At 37.1% G+C, this 16,881-nt stretch overlaps 1 pseudogene; it reads right to left on the reverse strand.

Annotated features, from left to right (window-relative positions):
- The window catches only part of LOC102755485, a 24,898-nt pseudogene that overhangs the window by 94 nt on the left and 7,923 nt on the right, over positions 1–16,881 (reverse strand).

The raw sequence follows: 16,881 nt of genomic DNA on the forward strand, positions 1-16,881 counted from the left end.
CCAAATTTAAACATCTTTTTCTTTCAGTTCATAGTACCTCTTTGGTTCAATGTGCTTGTCATTCAAGAACGTTCCATTGAGCCAAGGCCATTGAGGTAGGGCTTCACCCTGCGGCCACCTGCCCCATCAGCACAGGTGTATTCCACAAGCCTCTGCTGGAAGATCGCATGCTGGTTTGAACCAGAGGGATAATCGATTGTAATGTTCATGATTGGGCCATGTTGTCCCAAGAGGTAAACACTTTGTCCATGGATGTGCATGATTGGAAGCACCTCTTAATTGTTAAAGGGGTAGAGACTCTACTGTTTTATAAGGATAAGTGCTTTGGGGGGTCGTTTTGAATGACTACACCTCAGAAGGTTAGTGTCCTCAAGAAATGTCCCCAGAAAGTTGAAGATTGGCTGTTCCTTAACAGGCACCTCTTTGTTTTGGTTGCTGCCACCAGGTGAGAAACCAGCTCCTGAGACTCATTACCGCTGGCACTGGCTTCAATCCTTTGGCGATGCTCCCTCCCCCGTGGGGCATTATAAGGCTCCTGCTCTGCCTCCTGGGCCTGCAGGTTCTGAAGGGCTCCATCAGGTCCCTGAGCCTGCCCACTCCCAGGGCTCTCATTAGAGCTTCTCCTCTGATGGGGGCGGCCCCTGTGCCTGGCTGGGTCACTGTTCCTAGCTCGCCTGTGCTCCTGCCTGATGCCTCCCAGTGCTGCCAATCCTCCCGTTCTCCCCGGGACAGATGGTCCTCGTGCTTTTGCATCACTTTGACCGTTGGGTGTTGAGGGCTTTGGTTTCTGTCACTCCGAGGAGACGTGCGGCTTCTCTCAGAGGACTTTTTCTTTTTGGCTGGGGACCTACCACACAAACATCACATTTGTGGAGGTCTCTGCTTTTCACACTGTAGGAGTCAGGAGCTTCACCTTCCTACCTTGTCATCTCCCCTGAGTTCCAGACCCACAGACATAACTGCCTACCAACCTTCTCTCACTTTGATAACATAACTCTTGATTCCCAACCCCTCAAAACTTTTCCTCTCTTAGTCTTTGCCATTTCAGTAAGTGTCGTCACCATCCAACCTGCTCCTCAAGCTAAAACCTTATATGTCATCCTTGATTCATTTTTCCCCTCACCAACAGATCTCCAAACCCCTCCCCCACAGTTACATTCCCATAAACAGTTCCAATGAAAAAAGAGAAGTCATTAGTTAGGATTTACCAAAAATATAAATTACTTGTCATTGCAATTGTTATCACTAACTACATATACAATTTCAAGCAAGGAAAATGATGATTTGGAAGACCTCAAAGAAACACAATTAAGTCTAGAGTTAGAAAAATTCACACCCAAACTTTCCACTTCCTGTTTGCATGACATTGACGAGATACTTAATCTTTTTTTTCAAATATACATATTGTAAAGGTCTCTAGAATATTGTGGATTCCACAATCCTACCTAGTAAAGAGGGAATATGCTAATTGATCCTCACACCAACGCAAAGATGGTGGCGCCCACAGCCAATAAGGAGGGAATATGCTAATTGCCCTACCCTCAAAGATGGCAGCACCCACAGCCACAAGATGGCCATCAGGGGAGGGAAGTTGTGGGCAATCAGGACAGCAGGGGAGGGCAGTTAGGGGTTACCAGGCCAGCAGGGGAGGGCAGTTAGGGTAACCAGGCCTGCAGGGAAGGGCAATTAGGGGTGACTGGGCCGGCAGAGGAAGGCAGTTGGGGGTGACTGGGCTGGCAGGGGAGCAGTTAGGTGTGGACCAGGCTGGCAGAGGAGTGGTTGGGGGTGATCAGGCTGGCAGGCAAAAGCAGTTAGTGGCAATCAGGAAGGCAGGCAGGGGAGCAGTTGGGAACCAGCAGTCTAGTATTATACATAATATGTATAAATAATGTTGAGTTCATTATTTTTTCCATCACCATTTATCCCCCTATACCTTCTCACCACACTGCTTTCCATGTCCATGAGTTCTTACTCTTTTTTTTCTTTTTTTCTCAATCCTTCCAAGTCATTCGCTCCCCCTGCCCCCATGAGCTGTCAGCTGCTCTCTATCTATAGAGTCTATCATGTTGCTTGTTAGTTCATCAGTTCCTTGGATTCCACATATGAGTGAAATCATATGGTGCATGTCTTTCTCTGACTGGCTTATTTCACTTTTCTCCAGCAAAATGGGCTTTTTGGGAACAACAGAGAACTTCAGTTCAGGACGTGTGGTCTGATAGCAAAACATGCCATGTCCAGAGAAACAAAGGAGAGACACTCTTTTATGGATATTGGCAAGAAACTAAAAGTTTGGAATGTTGTGACTTTTCATTGACTGAGTTATGACAGTTTCCTATTGGGTGAACTTTACGGGCCAGGAGGAGTATTTCCCTCATCCTGCTGAGGTAGTATAATAGTATCACTTCCTGTCAAAGATGCAAGGTAGGATTCTTCCTGTTGGAGTCAATAGTGTGCTTTGGGTGACATGTGTGGGAGCTCTCTAGTCTAGCCTTGCAACTTCATTTACAATGAAGTTTCTGTTTATTAAATTTTCATACCCAGCCAGGGAATCTAGAGAGTGAAGGAAAACTTTTTCTTCTCCTATAGTGTGTTAGCATGAGTATGTAAATTTTTAGATTATATTATTCTGAAAATTGTATAGCAGATATAAAGTGAGGTCAAGTTTTAAAATACATATAAAAACATGTCATAAATTGGTACCCAATCATTCAACTAATCAAAAAAGAATGCTAATTTAAAAATTATTCCATGTATTTTTATCTCTAAATAGGCAAAATTAGATTTTATATGTTCCTTCCTAAATATATTGAAATTTAAGTACCAACTAATGACTCTGGTGAGATCACGCTAATTCTTCAAAATGTTTTATTGCACTAAGGTGGACTTTTTGCAGTGATGCCTATCTTGATTCTCCTAGGCAGAATCTTTAATTACTAATTCATACAATTATGGCTTTCCCTTATATTCTTTCATTGTGACATTCCCTATGTTGCATTGCAGTTACTAGCTTAACTGTGCTTCTGCTCACTGACTGATCCTTGAAAAAAAAATCTTGTTTGTATGCATAGTTCCAGAGCCTAAAAAAAAATAATGGTTAATTAATATTGAATGTACAGTAATTGAATGCTTGAATCAAATCTACTTGTCCACCTATCTGGATATAAAATACAGCCTCTTATTCTATTGTTGCTAGATTACACAATTGTACATCTTACCCACAATGAAAGGAAGAACACATTACTTTTATCTTTAGTATAAACATTAAAAAATAAAAGAAACAAACATGGTTTCCCTGATTCCTTCCTCCTGCCACCCAATTTCTCTCTGTTAGCATATAAAAATACATAGAAATAATTCTTATAATTATTTTTCTTTATTTTTATAAGATTTATGTTTGGGTTCTGAGAGTGATTTCTACCACTCTTTCAAAGATTTAACTATATAGATAAAAATTTAGCAGATTTAGGAAAACAAAACCAAGAATTAAAAACTCAACACTGAAGATGATTAAATCTACTAATATGCTAATTAGTGAAAATCATATTAATCCTGCAATTGATGGTAAGGTCTTAAATCCCCCTTATTCTTTTTCTGGCAATTTTTCAGAATATAAGTTTTAAAAGGTCAAGTTAGCTACTCATAAACACAAGAAGAGCTGAGAGACATCACCATGGGTGGTAGATATATTGTGAAAACAGTTTTAAGCTAAATGAGTTGTGCTCTTCAAATAAAGGTTCTGGTTAAATTTAGTTTTCTCTCTCTTTACAATACAAAAAGACAATACTTGTGTTGATTGCCTGCTTTTTGTAGTAATTACAAGACAATTTCCTTTGAACAGTGTCTGTCTCTTAATCACAAGTAACAGCAGGTTCTGAGCAATTGATATGTCACACATCTTACTCTGAACAGCATCCACGAAAAAGCTACATTAAAAAAATACTAAAGTGTTCCCAATTAAATAATGATGCTGCTTTTTTTCCACTTGATTTAACAAGTGTAGCAATCCTATTGGAAACGTATTCTGAATTCATGTATTCTCATGAATATAGGTGGTTGTGGATTTTTGTTGCTAATAAATGGAGAGTAGAAAAGAAAAATGCCTATTCCTCCAAAGAGAGAATTACCCCTTTCTAAGGTTATACAATGGTAAAAGGGTAAGTCTCTCTTAAACAAGAAGTTATGGCAAACAATGGTATTTATACATTAAAAATGAATGCATTTCTACATCAAGAGCCATGGAGTATTTGGGGCAACATAAATGACAGAATATTCTGTCAAGAAGAAGCCTGTCTAAAGCTTAGTCTTCAGTAATACTAAGGCCATCTTGTTCAATTATTCAATAACACATGGTAACTATTAAACAAACTAGAGGCCCAGTGCACGAATTCATGCATGGGTGGGGTCCCTGGGGTGGCCTGTGGAGATCAGGTCCCAGTTCACACCCCCAGCCTCACAGCCCCTCTTGACACCCCACCTTGGTCTGGTGCCACCTCCTCACCTGCTCCACCATCCTGCGGAGGGGTGATCAATCAGTGCCAGGCCCTCGCCCTCGCTACCTGGCTCCCTCAGTGCCTGGAGCCAGGCTGCAGCCCCTCTCTCCCATCTCTGCAGCTGGTTGCCTTCTGTGGGGCGATCAGTGGGGTGATCGGGCCCCCACTCACACATGCCTTGGCCTGGCACTGCCTGCTCACCTGCTCCACCATCCTGCCATGGTCTCAGGGGTGACCAATCAGGGCCAGGCCCTCGCCCTCGCTACCTGGCTCCCTCAGTGCCTGGAGCCAGGCTGCAGCCCCTCTCTCCCATCTCTGCAGCTGGTTGCCTTCTGTGGGGCGATCAGTGGGGTGATCGGGCCCCCACTCACACATGCCTTGGCCTGGCACTGCCTGCTCACCTGCTCCACCATCCTGCCATGGTCTCGCTCTTGTCAGGGCCCATTGGGGCTAAGAGTGCCTCCATTGCCGCCTGCTGCCAATGCCATATCACTGACACCCGCCATGTTCTGCGCTGCCCCCTGGTGGTCAGTGCACATCATAGCGAGTGGTCGAACTCCCCGTCTCCCAGTCAAACAACCAACCACCCAAGGGGACAATTTGCATATTAGGCTTTTATTATATAGGATGAGATAATGGCAAGAAGGCAACATGGTGGTACTTTTTGAATCTTCCCTAATCTCCTCAGGTATAAAATAGAAAATAGGATGGGGAAAAAAAATCCTCCAGCAAAAATAACAGAATACCACAAGTCTCATAAGTAATGCAAGTGGAGCCAAACTACCAATGGCAGGAGGAAGGCATATGTTAAAGAAAGACATGGCAACAGACTAGAAGCAAACTGCAAAATAAGCTGCATGATGTTAGGACAATGATAACAAACACGAAAAAAATAAATCAGAATTAGTAACACTTAGAAATAAGACACCTGTTCAATAGGAGGACATTAAAATGCATTTTCTTTGCTCAAGGAAAATCAGTAATACCAGGAAAAGATTTCAGAAATCAAGACTAAACTAAAAGTAACACAAGAATAAACAGACATCTTTACAAGTATTTGTTATGCATTGAATTGTGCTCCCTGAAAATTCATACTTTGACGCCTTAAACCCAATGTGACTGTATTCAGAGAAAGGGCATTTAAGGAAGTAATTAAGGTTAAATGAAGTCATAAAGGTAGGTCTTTAATCCAAATAGGACTGGTGCCCTTAGAAGAAGAAAACGGGGCCCCAGGAGTGCAGGTACACAGAGGAAAGGCCCTGCTGTGAGGACATAATAAGAAAGTTACCATCTGCAAGCCCAGGAGAGGCCTCCAGAGAGACCAACTGTGAGAGGACCTTCAACTTGGATGTCCAGCCTCCAGAACTGTGAGAAAGCAATTTCCATTGCTTAAGCTACCCAGTGCGTGGTATTTTGTTATGGCAGTTTGAGCAGAATAGTGTAATATTTAAAGAAAATTTTAATTCCAACAAAAAACTTAAAAGAGATAGATATAAGAGTTTTTGAGGGAAGATTTTAGGTAGAGACAAGCTTAGATATAGGAGACAAACTATGAACACTACTAAAAACCATAATCCTCCCACAAATTTAAGTGAAAGAAAACGTAGAACAACTATTTAAAAGGGCACATTATTTAACTAAAGAAAAGTACTTTTTACTTTTTAATTAAAAATAAGGAACAAAAATAAATAAATGATTTGGCCACGCAGTCAAAAAAGTCACTTTTCACAGATAGAAAGTCAAATTAGTGTCATAAACTTTGACGGCAACATGTTGTATCAAAAGAAAAAAAAAAACGAAGTAAATATGAACCAGGGATATTGTGTGTAATCAAATAGACCTTCAAATATAAAGGCCACAGAACAACCTTTAGGATAACATGGAAACTCAGGGAACCATCATATGATTGAAGAATCTTTATCAAGAGAAATAGAGGGTTACTATGTAAATATTTTAAAATTCCAACAAAAAGGAGACATTAGTGGTAACTGAAGGATATGCAATTGATTCATGTTCTGACAATGGAAATTTGATACAATTATTTAAAATTATGAGGAGTTTGGAGAGAATGAGAATACATGGAGAGTTGAAAAAATTTACAAATTCCTTTAGGTAGAGGTCAATAAAATAGGACTTAGGACAAATCCAGATTGCCACCTATTTTTGTAAATAGTTTTATTGGAACAAAGCTATGCTAATTCTTTTATATGTTGTCTTTACTACTTTTGGGCTACAAAGGCAGATTTGAACAAGTGTGATAGATTGTATGGCCCACAAAGGTTAACATAAAATATTTAAATGTGGATCTTTACGTAAAAAAGGAAGTTGTGGATCCCGTTTTTAGAGGTATTTACTTCAGAATAGTGTGTGTGTGTGTGTGTGTGTGTGTGTGTGCGCGCGCGTGCACGGTGTTTGATGCTTTCTGAATAATTCCCTATCTGATTATTTGTGCAAAGCTATTTTCTTTGCTTGTAAGTAGGATCCCAGACTGATAAATAAATACTTTTAAAGAATTCCTTGCCCTGAATCCATAGTTTACCATAATATGAACACCTGGAAGAGTAATTAAGTGTTCAACTTAAAGTCAAGGATAATTCATCCTGCCTATTTCTGGTAAGGGTAAAAGTAGTAAGAACTACAGTAATCTTTACTTTCAAGCAACCAACTTCATTTATCCATCGGAATCACAATTAGAATTTAAACTGAGCAGGGGAACAGAAATTGAGATAAAGTGCACTATACCCCCAAAGGCAGGTTAACCATTCATTATGTAAGTAGAAATGCAAAACAAATGCCACAGAACTAGCATCAGTCCTAAAACATAAAGGATAACATCTCTGATAGCTTTTCCACAGAAAAGCATTTTGCAGAGGAAATTTACAGTAGCGATCAACTACAAATAATGATTGTATGTAATAAGACTTCTGAACTAAAACTAACCAAATAGCCTAATTTAATATTATTTAAAATTAGTTGTCTGAGTTTGGCTTCCCCAAAAACAGAGTCTGGGAGGGAAGTTTGCCTGCAGGTAGTTCATTGGAGCATGAAGGACCTAGAACGGCTCAGAGGGGAGACTTGAAGGGCAATGAGGTCACAGCAGAGGGGCCAGCCAGTTAACCCCGTGGGATGCTCTCGAGCTGATATTACCCTTCAGCAAAGCATCCGCTCTTAGAAGGTTCACTGTCCCAGGGCCATAGGATAAGCTTCCACAAGGAGACTCTTTAGCCAAAGGCAATTCCTGGAGATCTTCTCAGCTGAGCTCTCCCCTGGCACTGCTCCCAGCAGTGGAAGTGCTACAGTTTTCAGGAGTGGATCTTAACAGCACGCTGCATGTAACACGCTCTCTAATCCACTCCTCACTGCTTTACTCTGTATCCCTTGTACAAGCCTGAGAGGAAACTTACATGAGGACAGTCAGTATAAACAAACTGGAGGCTGCAACGGACCCTCAATATCTCTTCTTTCACTCATTACAATTTCTATCGTCAGCTAAGAGACTTGCCTGGTGGGAAGACTCAGAATTTTTCTCTATCTTAAAGGATCTGGGTCCCTGACAACTATTCACCTTTCAGTCTTTGAATGTTGTACTTGTTAATTTAGTATCAAAATTAAATAAAGTAATGCCAAAAACGCCTCTGCAATGCCAAAACTAGTAAAACCCATCATCACAAAATATATCATCACGCACCACAACAGACATAAAATAAATTGATCATTCTCTGCCTCAGGTGGATATTACACAAATGATCAGCTTAGCCTTCCTTTTTTTCTCCAGAAATAGTCATCTGGATACCAGTTATATGCTCAATGATTATATTACTTGTAAGTTTTCTCTCAGTAATGATCCCCTTTTGTGGTTTATTAAACTACTAGTTACCCTGCACACGAATCCGTGCACCAGTAGCTCACTGCCACCCTCCAGTAGCTCTCCACCTGCTGCCCCGATCTCTTATAGCTCCCCCCGCCCCCCCAACCCTCCCATCATATCTTGCTGCCCTGCCTCCTCCTGTAGCTCTCCGCTGCCCAGTTGTAGCTCGCTGACCCACCCTCCTGCTGATCTGTGATCTGGTCATTATGTGGTCGGTCATTACACTTCACGGCGTAACCACCATTTGCATATCACATCTTTATTATATAGGATAGCCTACAGATTGTAATACATTAAATTAGAATTTTATTTATTTTTCAGTATTTCTTTTAATATTGCCCACTTAAAAATCATATAATGGAATATATACAGATAAAAAGCAATTTAAGTGGCTGATATTAGGAATTAAATATGGATTATAAAAGTATATTACATGATAAAGTTGCTCTCATCTGTGTCATACTCATTTTTTTCTTTTTTTTCTTATGCTCTTTATAATTTTTTTATCACTCATTTCTCTCCCTTCCATGCTTGCCTTCAACCAAGCCAGTCCTCCTTCAAGATCCCTTCTCATGTCTTCCTACTCAATCAAGAAAACTTTCTCAATATAAATGGTCAAGGCTAAAATTTAAGAGGAAAATTGTCTGATTAAGCAAATTGACTCCAACTTAAGTCCACTGATGACTGTTTGCATTTTATACACTCATATATTTCAATAGAATATCCTTCATTCCAATTAGTAAGTTTTCGACTAACAAAAACAAAACAAAAAACCTAAAACCATCTCACCATCTGAATGAGTTGGAGCATTTGAAGTTACTTTTTCCAACTTCCTTGCTAATGGAACCCAGGATTTTTTAAACATCAATATGGCCCTCCATTCTATGACTTATGATCTAAGCCTATAAGTTAGAACTATGTAAGGTTATCCGATACAGACCAATAAGATACAGGAGAGACCTGTTTTTATCATGTCAGGCAAACCATAAAGGGCTTTGGGTGCACTTGGGCCATTTTCCAGGCTTTGTTTTTTGTTTTGTTTTTAAATTATTTTTTTAAGGAATCAATCTTGAGGGGATGAGGTAATGAAGAGCAGACTTGCTTTTCTAAACTCAGTGATGATCTTCAGTTTCCAGGCAAACACAGAGCATGTGTAGCATTCATCAGGGCCCGCACTGCATCATCCACGGGACTGGGGGCTAAGAGGATGAATGCAAGTTCTGATGCTCCTGCACTTGCTGTGCCACGAGTTTAAAAGGCCCATGTCTCTGACCCATAAATGTTGTGTCTTCTGCCAAAACTCTTAAGATTGAAGTTTCTGACATTACACTGTACTCTACTTAAAAGTTAATAAGTTACTCTGTTACTTTGCCTGGGTATAGGTTGAATACGCTGAATAATATTTATTTTCTAATAAGAAAAAAGAATGTGAAAATGTCTGTTTTATCCTCCAACCCCCTCCCTAAAATAGCCATCTTGTTAATTTTTAATTCATTATAAATGTCAAAGGAGTTAAAAGAAGGGGATATTAATGAAAAATGGGGGAGAGAGAAGGGGAAACCTTCAAAGAAGCTTAAGATCAAGTTCAAGTGAATTAAACTTGTGTAAAAATACACGTGTAGATGTCAGTAGACATGAGAATGGCCTGGGTAACCAATGTTATGCATATATAAGCAATATTTATTTATTGTACACTTCGAAACCTATCACTGTATTACATCTGTGCCACATTAAAAAACATGTGTGAATCACTTAGTGCCCATATTTTAAGTAAGGACAGCAATACTTATAGTCAGACCTTTAGGAACACCCTCTTCCAAATTTTAACATTTCAGCCTCCATTTAGTTTAATATTTTTTACATTGACATTATTTTATGGCCATTAATAACTAACATGACTAATAGTAGGTCACATCAAAACAAGTCTGGGATGATGAATGAAATCTATTTATTTATTTATTTATTTTTACTTTTTTTCTTCATTGGTTAAGATATTACATATGTGTCTTTATCCCCCCATTGCCACTCCACCCCGCTGCTTGAAATTTTATTTCATACTGCAAGACACAGTCTCTAGCTAACCTTCCCTACCATTTCCTGTAGTACATTTGCTTATTGTCCTTGTAATTTTTCTCATGGATTCAAGAAACTGTAAGTTCCAAACTTCATGCCTCATACAAGTATTTCCAAGGAAAAAAAGAGAAAGAAAGGGACATCAAAAGCAAATTTCCCTTTGGGTCTGTTTTTTTGTTTTGTTGTTGTTGTGTTTTTTTTTAATCAATAAGAAAATGAAAATGTATTCACAGTATACTCTGAAAAAATCAGAAAAATATAGGATATTAATCTTGTAAGAAACAGAAAATAAAAAGCTTATAAATACTGAAGGGCATTCTTCAGGAAACAACAAGAAGCAAGAAATACGAGTTGGATTTTGAAGGGCAATATATACTCTAAGAATTGAGATTTGTGTTATTATTTAAAAATATATAATAAAAGTATTTTGCAAAATGTATATCTACATTTAAAAGGCAAGTAAGAATCAATCAAATTGCTAAAAAAGGTAATGTTTTTAAAAAGACAGGAGAATCGCTGTTTTAGAGATTAGTTAATATCCACTTGAATTACTAAATCTAGTATTGGTCTTGCTAATTTTAGAATGATATCATCTTCATGCAGTACCAGAAATGAATGTCAAATCACCGATTTATTCTTAAGGGAACAATAAAGTAAATTCAGCCAAATTTTGGGCATATTAGGGAGAGGAAAGGTATGTGCTCACTTTTTCAGATCCTGGGAAATGTTTATTTGATTGAAAATAGATTGTTTTTACTTTATTCAACATGGCTGCAATACTTCCTTGCTCTCTCTTTCTCTTTTGTATGTGTTGTGCCATATTGAAAGAGTTGCAGATGTCAGACAGAAATAAGCAGCAATGAATGGCATCTGGGCTACATTGTGACCTTACCTATCACCAGATGTGGATAGAAAGCAACCAATTTTTTCCCATGGCATTTCAGACTTAATAGTCACTAAATATTCTGTAAAACTCCTGGTAAGTGGCAATAAGAAAAAAATATTCTTTGAACAGTTTTGATTTGTATTCCCTGTTGGTCTGAGATTTCAGAAATCACGGGCATTCAGCACTAACAGATGTCCTAACCCCCAGGGAATTCCCAGAACCCATTAAACTTTTATGCACCTTATGAAGGTTAAAATCATTTGTATTGCTAACTTCCCTTCTCTTTTGTTAACACCTGCCTCAAATTCTTTCTTGAACAGATAGATTGGCTATATAGAGATAATGATGATAGAAAGATAGATAGAGATTATGCACCTGCCTCCCCAATAAACACACATATATAGATACGTAGATATATATTTACCCATCATTTCTCTCAAAGTCACTAAAAATAAATTATATTTGAGGTCAATTACCTTCTAATTAAAGTAAACTTTTTGAATTTGAAGTGGTATTTTAATTATCTTTGAATCACTTACATCCAGCACAATATTGAGCATTGGAGATGATAAACAAAAAAAATCAAAATAACAACAAACATAAAATAAAATGAATAAAACACAAAAGTGATGATATTGTAGGTATTTTGCAAATGTAAAATAAATCATTTTTTATTTTACACAAGAGAATATTGATTAGTAAATAAGCTGGTTGTAGACATTCTTCAATTCTCACTGCATAGCAGAGAATCTATCTCACATAATCACAGGAATTCAGATTATAAAAAATCCTCAGTGGAGGAAAAAAAAGTAAGGTTGCCATTTCAAGGTGAGGAATAGGGTAGTAGTATGAAAGTTTTGCTGAGAAAGAATAAAGCAGTAATGCAAGAAAAAAGATTGAGCTAGGAGATATTAGCATCAGGACATGGGAGCAGAAAAGGTTCATGCATGATGGTCATCCTATATTTCAAGCATGTCTTCAGTGACATTTGTTGAGTGTTTCCTTCCACGACCCGCGTGGAGTAGGGTTCGGTATCTGAAAGAGGAGCCGCACAACAAATGAGAGAAAAAGACACGAGATAATTTTGCAATATTGGGGGACCAGGCAGCAAGTCCCTAAGGACTTCCTTCCCATGCTCAGGCCTCACCAAGCTTTTATTGATTCTGGGATGCACCCATAGCATAGCCCTTAGGCAGGTGACCCCTGGCAACAGGCAGACTAGCCCATCAGCAAGGATTTACATAATAATAAATGGGGGAGTAGTTTCAGCTACCACTGTCTGGACAAACAGAGGTGGCGCCTAGCTCCGAGCTTTGCTAGGGCTTCAAAGGCACCCAGCCTTGGGTTGGGGGGGCAGGGGGGTGGTGTGAGAGGAGTTCTCTGTCTATGCTTATCAGATAGTGAAGGCAATAAACAGTTTCCCACAACATTCAGCAGCATTGTTGTAGGCATGGATTCAGTGAAAATTTTGACTTTATGTGGGATAATAGCAAAGTACTGTATGCAATAGAATTATTCCAATAACTTATCAAAGGATTTAAGCTCAGAGAACTCGTCGGGTTGATTGAGAGTGAAAACAGCAAGCTCAGTGAATTAAAGAACCCATTGAAAGAACCCACTGGACAAGAGTTGTCAAAGTTGAAGTATACGAGGAGGCAGTGAATGAAGAGTGAGCTTTTTGCAATTTGAAGCTATGGAGGTTGTGAAGTATTGATAATGAGAAGGTAGACTATGGGAGCTTGAAATTAAGGAAGGGTAGAAATAAAGATCATTATAAGAGAGAAACTCAAGAGGCTGAGTGTTTTAACATTAAATGTTTCACCTATATGGATCTTAAAATGTTTTACAAAAAGAAAATTGACAATAAACTAGAATCAGCCTTTCCTAACATATAAAATTATGTCTTTCATTTTTTGAAAATTTTATAACTAAAGTTCAATTAGGGTTTTCTGGAACTTGTTAGAGATCATGTAATATGTAAACTGTAAAAATACAATTTTGTGAAGAATAGGAATAAGATTTCTTCAACTTTTAAATAATAATAATATCTATAAAATAATGCAACCTATTTTTACTAGTATACGGGGACCATGGTTTTTCATTAAGAAAAATTTAGGAGAACCCAGCCATGGTGGCTCGGTGGTTGAGTGTCGACCTATGAACCAGGAGGTCAAGGTTTGATTCCATATCAGGGTACATGCTCCGGTTGTAGGTTCGATCCCCAGTAGTGGGTGTGCAGGAGGAGCCAATCAATGATTCTCATCATTGATGCTTCAGTCTCTCTCTCCCTTTTCCTTCTTCTCTGAAATGAATAAAAATATATTTTTAAAAAAGAAAAAAGTAGGACTAAAATACTTTGGAAAATTAGCCTCTATATTAATAATGCAATAGCTATTTTGAATAATATGAGAGACTAAATTTTGAGTTGTGTACTTAAATAAAAACCTCAATATAGAAACAAATATATTTTGATTTAGGATACATTAAGCTTATGAATGTTTTACAAAACAAATAGTCAATACAGTGAATGTGTTCAAAATCAGAATAATTTACAAAGCATAGAATTTTTATGTGTATGTCTTTATAATAATTCAAGGAAATTTTATCTAAAAATTAATATTTTATTCTAATTCAATTGAAATTTACCCTAAAAATGATTTGTTTAGTAAACATATTGGACAGAAATGGCATATTATTGGAAGATACACTAAATGTGTTTACAATTAGATTTGGAGGTATAAAATATACACTAAATGGAATGAATAAGCAATATGAATTTTATTATTAAATAAATCTCCACCACTTAAAAAATCCATAGTTTGTGTTTTACAAAGGGAGAAATATATACACTTAAAATAGATTTTAAGTAGTGTATTAGCCCTGTTTTTTTAGGAGTTATAAGGATGTAAAATAAATTGAATATTGTAAAGTTAGATGTATAGTTGCCTATTATGTGTCTTAATTTTATACTTTAAGCATTTTCATAATGTTTTATTACTTTTAAGTGGTTAGAACCAAATCAACTACAATATGTTGCTAAAAAGTCTGAAAACTCTCACTCTATGTAATAGATCCAGGGTTTAGTTTTTGGTGTTGACATTGATAATCTTACTCTCTCTGAGCTGAAGTCATTTATGAATAAGATGGTAGATGATTAACAGAGACCATTTTATATTATTAATACCTTTCAAATTCAAGTTTCTATGAACAATTTAGACATAATTATATATCTTGTGTGTGCTTAAAAAGCGCTTCAAAGAAACATTAATTTTGATCTTTTGTTAACAATATCAACAAATTTGGTCTAATAACTCATCTCAAAACTACCCAAAAATTATAATAGATTAGAAATTAGTGAAGTTTGAAAAATGAAAGGTTATTCGTATTTGTGAACCACTGCATTAAAATGTGGAATATTCTGAAATAAATTCTCAGTTATTGTTGTTCAAAGGGTCATAATGATGATGGGACATAAAATTACATCAGGCAAAGGAAATAATGAATTTGATTTGTATGGGTTCAGTATACATGATTACATGTTTTAAATGACCATTTATAAGCTTGATATTTTTAAATCAATTAATACAGTAACTAGGAAGCACCTACTACTTATTTGATGTACTATGGATCAAATTTGATCAAATCACAAGTTTGTAACCTCCCTCCTTTACCAAATATTACTGTTGATTATTTTAAAAAGCAACAAAAATGCAATTATGTTTTCTTAAATAAGTAAAAGAAAATAAAACACATCAATGTAATTATTGTTTTAACAAAAACAAATATAAAGTTCTAGGAATTCAAGTCCATTTGTTTGTGCAAGAGCGTGTGCGCGCACACACACACACACACACACACTCACAGATTACACATGCATACCCATTTAACTATTTATTTTATCTGGTAACCACATCCTAAGGCCAGATTTTAGCTTTATGACAACTAACATAAGCCAACTACTTTATTATATTCAAAGTTTCAAAACTCTTAAAAACCATCACTTAGATAGTGTAATAGAATATTTTTCTTAGTGGTTTAACATTTGGAGAAATACACTTTAAACCTTGTCAATATTTTTAAGAATATACTGTACAACCAGAATCTATAATATGTCTTACATTATGTAATGATTCCACATGAGAAAACGTTGGGGAAAAAAAAGATACTTTGGGAGGTAATGAAATAATGTGGGGAAGATGAATTCTGCTCCATTATTTATAATCTGGGTACAACATTGCATTAAGAACACACATTATAAACTAAATTTACAGTTTATTGAATTTTTGCAAATTAAATTTAAAAGTTTTCTTAAACCTCACACATTTCAGAAATTACTGATCATTCAGAACCTTCATATATTTAAAAAACTCTGTGATGCAAATTGGGAAATTGCTTATATACTAGTATGCCTAAGCGACTGTTGGGCTATTAGCAATGACACATATTGACCACCAGGGGGCAGACGCTAATGCACAGGCATGGAAACACGGAACAGACTGATGAATCTCAGAGGGAAGAGGGGAGGGGGGAGAGTGGGAAGAGATTAACCAAAGATCTTACATGCATATTAGAGGCCAGGTGCATGGATTTGTTCACCAGTAGGGTCCCTCAGCCTGGTATGGGGGGTCAGGTTGAAACTAGCAGTCTGACATCTCCTGAGGGGTCCCAGATTGAAATAGGGTACAGGCCAGGCTGAGGGACCCCACTGATGCACGAATTCATGCACAGGGCCTCTAGTGTATATATATATTTACTTCATGTATTTGTATATTTAATCATCATGCACTGTGTCTCTTGTCCCCTTTATACTTTAATTTATTTTAGATAAAATTATTAACATTCATATCTGCTTCCTATTTTAATTTGATTATGCTGTTATAATAATGTGGTGCTCTATAAATTTAAAATATAGAAATAGTATTGACAACTGGGCACAGGCATTTTAAGAAGTCTTTTTTTTTTTAGACTAGGTATGTTTCTTTGTTTTGTTTTGTTTTGTTTGGTAGCTCCCACTAAATGGCAAATGAGTTTATCCTATTAAGAGGTGTGTAAGTAAGAAAATAAATTTTTTCTTGCATTATTATTTCAGATAAGTAGAATCCTCACTGTTAAAAATTTCTCTAATTTCAAATGTACAAGTGTTGCTTTACTAAAATGCATATTTTTATTGAGATTGGTATCAAACTCTAAAAGCCAGGAGCTAAATATACAAGTCTATCATCAATTCATGGAACATTCTATCATTACTTATAACAGTAAGATTTAAGCAAAGAATAGCAAAGACCAAAACAAAACAAAACAAAACAAAACAAAGGAACATTAAAATCTCTGTGCATACATTTTTCTATGATCCAATGGAAATATAAGTTGAAGAAACACACTAGGAGATTAATTGGTCACTTCAGTGGAGTGAGAATGACAGATTTATACTGAGTGGCCAGATTATTGTGACCACCCCATCAGTACTTCGTTGGGCCACCTTTTGCCTTCAATACTGTGGCGATTCTTCTTGGCATTGACTCCACGAGATGTTGAAAGGTGATGCGAGGAATCTGACACCATGC

The sequence above is a fragment of the Myotis davidii genome, unplaced genomic scaffold (assembly GCF_000327345.1).
Source record: "Myotis davidii unplaced genomic scaffold, ASM32734v1 scaffold419, whole genome shotgun sequence".
Classification (NCBI taxonomy): domain Eukaryota; kingdom Metazoa; phylum Chordata; class Mammalia; order Chiroptera; family Vespertilionidae; genus Myotis; species Myotis davidii.